This window comes from Phalaenopsis equestris, unplaced genomic scaffold (assembly GCF_001263595.1).
Source record: "Phalaenopsis equestris unplaced genomic scaffold, ASM126359v1 Scaffold232250, whole genome shotgun sequence".
Taxonomy (NCBI): domain Eukaryota; kingdom Viridiplantae; phylum Streptophyta; class Magnoliopsida; order Asparagales; family Orchidaceae; genus Phalaenopsis; species Phalaenopsis equestris.
In genome coordinates this window covers 41,297-50,024 of record NW_018250218.1, presented here as the reverse complement: position 1 = coordinate 50,024, position 8,728 = coordinate 41,297, and positions in this window count along the sequence as shown.

Here is an 8,728-nt window from a genome sequence, read left to right as displayed (position 1 = left end):
ACATATTTTTATGATTTGTATTTAATTTATATAATTCTTTTAAGCATAACAGGCCACATGACTTAGAAAATTAGATTTTCCAAGCTAGAGATGTCTCTGACCTTGGAAAAATCAGAGAACATTCCTAGTGACAGAAGGAATTAACCCTCAGATTCTCAAGCCATGATGACCAATATTTACTTAAATATAATTTAAATATGTTTTGGGGTTTTTAATTAATTTAAAATAAAACACAAGTCATATATTTTTAATTTTTAGTCCACATGATTCTCCTCTGTTCATTGAGCAACATAATGTTTTTATTTTATGTTTAGATTTTTTCTACACAAAGTTATGAATTTTCAAAGTTTTTTTATTTAAATAAATCCTAAATATCCTATTTTGCTATTTAAACCTGTCGGCCGCCGATACAGCATCGCACGCCCTGAAGCCCCACACGGCGCTCCTTGATTCACTGTGCTTTCCACCTCAACTGCCGCATGACCGTCCGTTCATGCACCATTTCTTCATTTGATGTCGTCTCATCCATTGGATCAATACACGTGCTAAGCGAATGACATTCGTTCATCATCCCCGATCATCCTAACTTGAGAGCTGTCCACACTAAATCGCTTTGATCACACTCGATTCTCAACTAAATTAAGTGCGCTTTGTTCCTACACGTGCATCTAACTGAGACGAACATATATATACGGTTGATTGTCTATGGTAATGAAATTTTCTTCACAAAATCCAAAACCAAGCTTGGTTTGGGGGAAATTGATCCATACCTTGGTCCATGAGGTGTAGCCTCAATCGGAATGGTTTCTGAGCTTCACCTTTAGTTCACAAATATCATCCAAGTTGCAATTTAAGCTGGTGTTGAGTCTCTACAGGAGTTTGACCAACAAGTGATTTGGGTTTGTCCTTGGAGTGAGTTGGAGATCTCAAAATGATGGGGTTTGAGTGGGAAACTACTCCTTAAGCTCTGGTGAAGCTTAAAAGCATGTCAATTTCAAGTTTGAGTGGGTTTGGTGCGATGGTCATGAAAGGTTCTGAACTTGGGCTATGAAATTAAGCTTGGAGAGTGAAATTTGGAGAATGGTGAGGATGAGCTTCTCAGTGTTGCTAGGAAGTCTGGGAGAATATTGATAGAGTTTTGTTAAGGTTTTAGCACTCTCTGCTTTTGATTGTTGGGTTGTAATTTGTAGAGGAGGTTGTGGTAGCAATCAGGGCCAACTATGGTGGCAGGGGAGCTGCTTATGTGGAAGGAAGAAGAGCTCCAGTGACTAATAACAATGGGACAACTCAGGGGTGGTTCAATTTTGGGTTTAAATCATTTGGGTCTTCTCAAGATGGGTGTTTTCTGTCGGCTAGGGTGGCTGGCCAGCCAGGGTCAGGTCACCTCCCAGCTCAAGTGAGCCAAGGAGGTTGAGTGGTGGAGTCAATTTGGTTTAAAGTGGCTGCATGGTGAGATTCCAATGAAGAATTGAGGTTTGGGCAATTTTTGGCTAGGTTGGGTTTGACCCCATGGTCACTTGGCTAAACCTAGTCCAAAGGTGGTTAGTGTTTTTCTTAAGGCCTTTGAGCAGGTTTTGGTGAGGTCAAAGGGATGTTTGGGGCATTGGGTAAAAGCTCAAATGCTTCATGAAAAATGGTAGATCCATGTGAAGGAGAGAAGGAAGAGTGGTTACCTCCACTTTGCCAAATTTGGCAAAATTGAATTTGAGATGGCCATGGAAGGCTTCATGAGTCATGCCATGATATGTATTAGGCCATGGAAAACTTTCATTCAAATGGAATTTTGGACTTCCATGAATTTTTTGAAAGATTGTGCCATGATGCCTAGTTTGGGTAAGGGGTCATGTACATGTATGGTATGTTTGGTGTGATGCCATGGTAAAATGACGAAAATGCCATGATATGATTAAATGTTGATCTTTTTTCATGTGGGCTCAAGTTAGGCATTTAAAGTTGACCTCATGGGCTTTTGAAAATGCATACAGGCATGGGCCACTAACATGCATGATGGGTTTGATTTTAATTTTGAAATTAGTTATGCGCTAATCGAATTGAATTGGAATTAGTTGAAAGTGTATTTATACATGTAGACATTGTATGTGAATTTGAAATTTGGGCATTTTGATTGATCATTAAGCTCAATTTGGGGCACTTTGAATTTTTGATCAATTTGGGGCTAATGGATTTGCACTTGAAATTAAGACTTGGAATTGGGTTCAATTGGGCTTAAATTTGGTTTCAGTTGGATTTGGACAAGATGAATTTGAGTTTAGGTTTGAATTTGAAGGAATTTGAGATCAATTTGGTGAAATTAGGAGGTGATTTGGGCACTTTAGGCGCTTAGGGGAAATTTGGGGATTTTAGGCAAAATTGGTCAATTTGGTCGAATTGGGTCCAATAGATGGCTAGGTTTGGTTTTAGGGACATTTGGAATGATTTGGGAGGGTTTGAAAATTTTTTGGGTCATAAGGGGAATTTTAATAATTTTGGGAAGTTAGGGGTATTTTGGGAATATTTTAATATTTAGGGGTATTTTGAAATTTTTTTAAAATTTAGGGGTATTTTGGGAATTTTTGGAAATTTAAGGGTATTTTGGTAATTTCTAAAAATTTTGGGATGTTTTAGGTAGTTTGGGTAAGTTTTGAAAATTTAGGGTTTCAAGGGTAATTTAATAATTTTGAGAAAGTTTAGCAAAAAAGGCTAAATTGGGTATTTGGGTAGGATGAAATCAATTGAGGATTTTAATAATAAATTTAACCTTTTTAAGCCATGAGACAAAGGGAGCTCCCACTATGGATCCTCCGTGTGTTGGTTTTATTCAATGCCTTGCTCAGGGCTAATGGTTTGGGGGACCATCCATAGAAGTTTCCATAAGAGTAAGGGAACAAGAAAGGCATGTTTGGTTAAGGATTTAGGTTGTGAGTGAAAGTGTGCTGTTTTAGAGGTGTGTGTGCAAGCTTTGACTAAGACCAGACCACCCAGGGTTTACCTTAATGCCTTAACATCCTATAAGGAACTCATCTTGAGCTTCCTTATGCTTGGTTTCATCCCACTGAGTGCTAAATGGTTAGCATTAAGCATATGAAACTCCAAGATGAGCAAAGAAGAGTTTTAGAATTTTTAATGGTGAGGGCTCAATCACTAGTCCTATAGGATAGTCAACAGAAAAGTTCTATGGCTAGAGTATAGGCTTCTAGAGAAAAGAGACTAGACCTCAACAAAAAGTGAGGTCAACAAATGGACCCCCAATTGGTGTGGTGTGTCGGACAAGCACACCACACATATTGGCGTTTACCGAAGAGATCAACAAAACTAACACAATAATCTGAGCCAAAATGCTCAGAGCTTAATAGAGGAAATGTGGAGAAGGCTTCCACTGAAAAGTATTAAAGGAATCTTCGATTGAATTTGAAGACTCCAGAACTCTCACCGAGAATTGTGGGTGTACCTTCAAAATGTAAATTTACAAAGTGATTTGTGCTTGCTGACCCAAGTGAGGGGATATGCAATGGATTTGCAGAGACAAACATCAGGGAAACAGATAGCCACAAAGAAAATTTGATCCAAATTCGATATTTGAATTTTAATATTGATTTTGATTTTAATTTTATGAAAATTTAATTTTGGAAGGCAGAAATATGTGAAGTGACCGGATTGAGATGGAATGCACAGCGACTCACATACAGTTCAAAAGATCTATCAAAAGAAAGGAGTGTTACGTTGGGAAGGAAAGCACAGGTTTTCACATCCAACCCAAGAGGTAACAAAAGTGCAAAGAAATGAGAATTGGATGTCTTACTCCATTTAAGGTGGTTTTATACCTATCTCGAACATTTGTGAATGTCTCATTAGGAAGGAAAGCACAAGGACTCACATCCAAGCTAAGAGGTGATGAGATACATTGGGAAGGAAAGCTCACAGACTCACATCCAACCCAAGAGATAGTAGAAGGGAATCAAAATTTAGGTACTGACTTTGGGATGGGAACTATAATTTAGGTACCAGCCCCAGAATGAGAATCAGAAGCCTCTTAAAATTTAAGGGGGTCTCACACCGATCTCGGGAGGGTGTCACATTAGGAAGGAAAGCTAAGGGACTCACATCCAACCTAAGAGGTGACAAGCTACATTAGGAAGGAAAGCTCAGGGTCTCACATCCAGCCTCAGAGGTAGCAGAAGGGAATCAGAATTTAGGTACTGACCTCGGGATGATAACTAAAATTTAGGTACTAGCCCTGGAATGAAAATCAGAAGCCTCTTATCATTTAAGGGGGTCTCACACTGATCTCAGAAGGCTGTCACATTAAGAAGGAAAGCTCAAGGTCTCACATCCATCCTAAGAGGTGAGGAGCTACATTGGGAAGGAAAGCTCAAGGACTCACATCCAACCCATGAGGTAGTAGAAGGGAATCAGAATTTTGGTACTGACCCCGGGAAGGGAACTGGAATTTAGGTATCAGCCATTGAATGAGAATAAGAAGACTCTTACCAAGGTCTCACACAGACGTTGAGATGGTGTCACATTAAGAAGGAAAGCTCAGGGACTCACATCTAACAAAAGAGGTGATGAGCTACATTGGGAAGGAAAGCTGGAGGACTCACATCCAGCCCCAAGAGGTACCAGAAGGGAATCATAACTTAGGTACTGACCCTAGGATGGGAACTGAAATTTAGGTACCAGCCACCGATCATGGGAGGTGTCACATTGGAAATGAAAGCCCAGGAACTCACATCCAACCTAATAGGTTACGGGCTACATTGGGAAGGAAAGCTCAGGGACTCACATCCAACCCAAGAGGTAGCGGAGGGGAATCAAAATTTAGGTACTGATCCCGACTTTTTACATAGATGTAAAATGCGATGTCTGCGATTATATGTTTAATTTCCTTAATAGTTATTTTTAATTTGCAATAAAGTCAAAACTTCGATCTAAAGAAAATGCTAAGTAATTTTTCCACTATGAAACACATAAGAAAAAAATTATAATATTTAAATATGAGATACTATGCAAGTATATGTATCTTAATCAAGTAATATAGGACTTTTTGATTAAGCCCATAATATCGAACTCACGGGTAAGACTACAATTTTCACTTAAGAAAACTAGAAAGTTTAGATGACAAAAATCTACTTAGAAAAATATTCATACTTAAACTTAAGATGTTATAATAGGAATGAAAATTTAATTCTTTTTGTAATTTTTATTTTGTAAAAATAAAGTAAGCAACTAATTAACTTAACTAAATATTTGCAAGATGAAGGCTATATAAGTAAAATATATTTTTCCTTATCATGAATCAGTAATAAGTATAAAAATTATATTGTGGAAGTATGTTAAATGTGTTGTACCAAATAAAAGTAATAATATTCCTTACCCTTACTAGAGATGCTATAAAGAATATTGGCTAATCTATAGTTTGAATAGTCTTGAAGACTGATTAGGTAGCGAAGATACTAGCTCTCACTCAAGAGTTCCCTCTTCTTCCTCCACCTTGGGGCTAACTTCTTGTTTCAAAACCTAAAACTATAAATGAAATTGGGGGCTTTAGCCTATCACTCTAAAGTTCTCTAATTTTACACCCTTGAAAATTTTATTTCCCTATTTATTTTCACTCAAACCCATGAACTATATTCTCGTTCATGAAGTGATTATAACCATTTGTAGACTAAGATAATACCATCTCGGATCTTATATGTTCTCACAACAGGTATTAACATCATAATTGGCCAAATCAAGAAGTAAATGATGTGCAAGGTTTCAAATCATCACAACTTCTTCCAACACTGAATTCTAATACTTCACACAACTTTCTTTAAACACTTAATCACTTATCATTTTAAGGAAAAAGATAAAGAAAACTACTTAGAATCCATGGAGAAAACACAACCATACATGATTTTAAAAGTAGAAATCATGCACACAAACAAGAAATCTAAATTGAAACCAAGTGTAGTCACAAAGATAAAAACTTATCTCAAATCCTTTTCACCAAATGTATTGAATGGATGGTGGTTGTAAAATCTGATGGATGGTTGTAAAATCTGATGGATGTAAAATCTTGGATGGATGGTAGTTGTAAAAAATGATGCACACAAACACTTGGATAGATGGTGGTTGTAAAATTTGATGGGTGGTTGGCCTCTGGCCCCTCTTCTTTTGATGATCCAAGTCTTCTTTAATAAAAATACAAAATTTACCACAAAAGGTGTCTTGGTGTCCCTTCAAAATGAGTCTCCATTCAACGAATCTTCTAGAAGTTGCCTCCTCAAAAGCCAATTGAATGAATTTTCATGTACATGGGATGTTTCCCTCATTTTTACCAAGGCTTGCTTCAAACACCTCTTCAAAATTGTCTAAATTCAATGAATCTTCAAATAACTTGGCGCATAGGCGCGAGCTTCTGGCTCTTAGGCGCCCCAGTTTATTTTTGCACCTTTCTTAATTTTTGCCCAAATTGGACCCTTTTTCACTCTTTTTAGTATTTTTCATCTATTTGATTGTATCTGAAAGAAAAAAACCCAAATACCTTTCATTAAAGTGCAATATCTCAAAAATAGGTATAAAAATGTGTATAAAAACACTATATATTTTAGGTGTATCAAAATTCCTCAAATTTAAAATGTTACTTCTCCTCAAGTGATCCTTCAATCTTTAAAAACCAACATAAGTAGATGATGTATATGAGTTTCTTTAGGAGTTACCATAATTTTGATATAGAAATATAATAGTCCAATTTAGAAAAAATATTAGTAAATGAAATCATCTTAGAGTTTAGAAATTTTTAATGTTAAGAAATATGAAAATATGAGTTTCTATCTAATTCAAAAATATTGTAGATTCTCCAAAAATATAGTTTAGGTAATTTATTTTCTCTACTTAAAATTTTTTATTAAGCATAATTTTACTTACTATATTATATCCTTAAGCTAAAGGGTTTCTCAAATCTTTATACTTTAAGAAGATCATATGTGGAACCAATTTTTAATTTGGAACTAATCCTCAAGCTTCTCCTTCCTTTTTCAAATTTTCTTTCTTTTTCTTTTTCTTTTTCTTTTCCTTTTCTTTTTCTTTTTCTTTTTCTTTTCCTTGCAAGGATTACTATATTTGGATAGGCCTTTAATGATTTTTAATCCCACTCTTCCTTTCCTAAAGCAAAGTGTTGCTATTTTGAGTTGATGTTTTTCTTTTACTTAAAAATATAATAATAGTTTTGAAAATTAATTTCAATAAATGAAATTTAAGTTTTAAGAATAAAAATCTAAATCTTCTAAAATTTTCAAAAATATAATCACTCCTACTAAAGAAAGTTACACTATATTTAGCACTTTCCACACTAAAAAAAATGTTTAACGTTAAGCTTTTCTTCATTACCATAAATTTTAACTTAATTTTACTTATTTTTATATTAAAAGTTTACTTGCCTAATATAACTTCACATACATATGCATTTTTCTTCAAATCAAAATCAATTTTTTTTTTAAATACATTTGAGAACAAATAAATTTTTAAGTTCTTAAGAAAAATTTTCATCCTTCCCCCAAACTTAAATTTTTAATAAAAAAAATAAAAATATTTAGCATCATATAAATATTGGCAGGAATGAAAACAAAAAATAACATGCTTGCAGAAATTTTCATATCCTAAATATGCAAGTACAAAAATTAATAACAGGAGTAAAAATCTTCAATTGATCAAACTTTAATTTTCATAACATATAAAGATTCATCAGACTTTTATATAGTGGATTATAACATAAAAGCAAAGAAACTAACTAACGAACATACATGACTGCAACATAAAGAAAAATAACTGGTAGTATATTGAAAATTTTAAACATGCAGCTTTTAAGTAAGAAGTTAGCTAGACTCTAAACCTTATTAAGATCCAAAATTAAGTTTAGCATAGACTAATTAAATACATTAAACAACACAATTATCACAATTACTACCAGTAAACATAATAACAACTCACAAAACACAAATACGTCACAGTAGGTATACGAAACAAAACATAACAGTCTCAACAATAACAACTAAAAACAAAACACAAAGTATAGAACAACTACACTAACAACAGTTCATAACAACACATACACTAAAAAAATCAAACACAACTAAATATTTATACTAATCATCATTCTCCTCTTCATCACTATCGTCGCTAAGCCAAACAGCTGCATGTTCATATGGTGGATATCTAGGGTACTGAGGAAATACAACATCCTAATTACCTCTTATAAGGTTTTCCATAGTTAAATTGAATTCACCCTCATGACCGCGACTTTATATATGCTTAATATGCTTAAAAACAAAAACATAAGATAAATATGGACGTAACAAATATTCAATAATTGTAAAGTCTCACTTATCAACGCAAGTATACGTATCGCTCAAGTAATATAGGGCTCTAAAGGAGTTCTAGATATCGATCCCACAGGACATGGAGTAGGATTAGATCTACGAACTAAGATTTTATAAAAAGCAATACTTTTATCACAACAACGAAGTTCAATTTGCTTATCTGTCACTAATAGGCAATTGCAATAAATATGTAATTTTAATAACTCTTAAATAACGAATGATACTAATGAAGGTTTAAATGTGATATTTAATATATAAGAAAGCATCCTTCTCCTTATCAAGAAATTATAGTGAATGGATAAAGTGAATTAGTTCAAATTATATTGTGCCAAATAGGAGCATACCTATTCTTTACCCTTTGGTCCAGG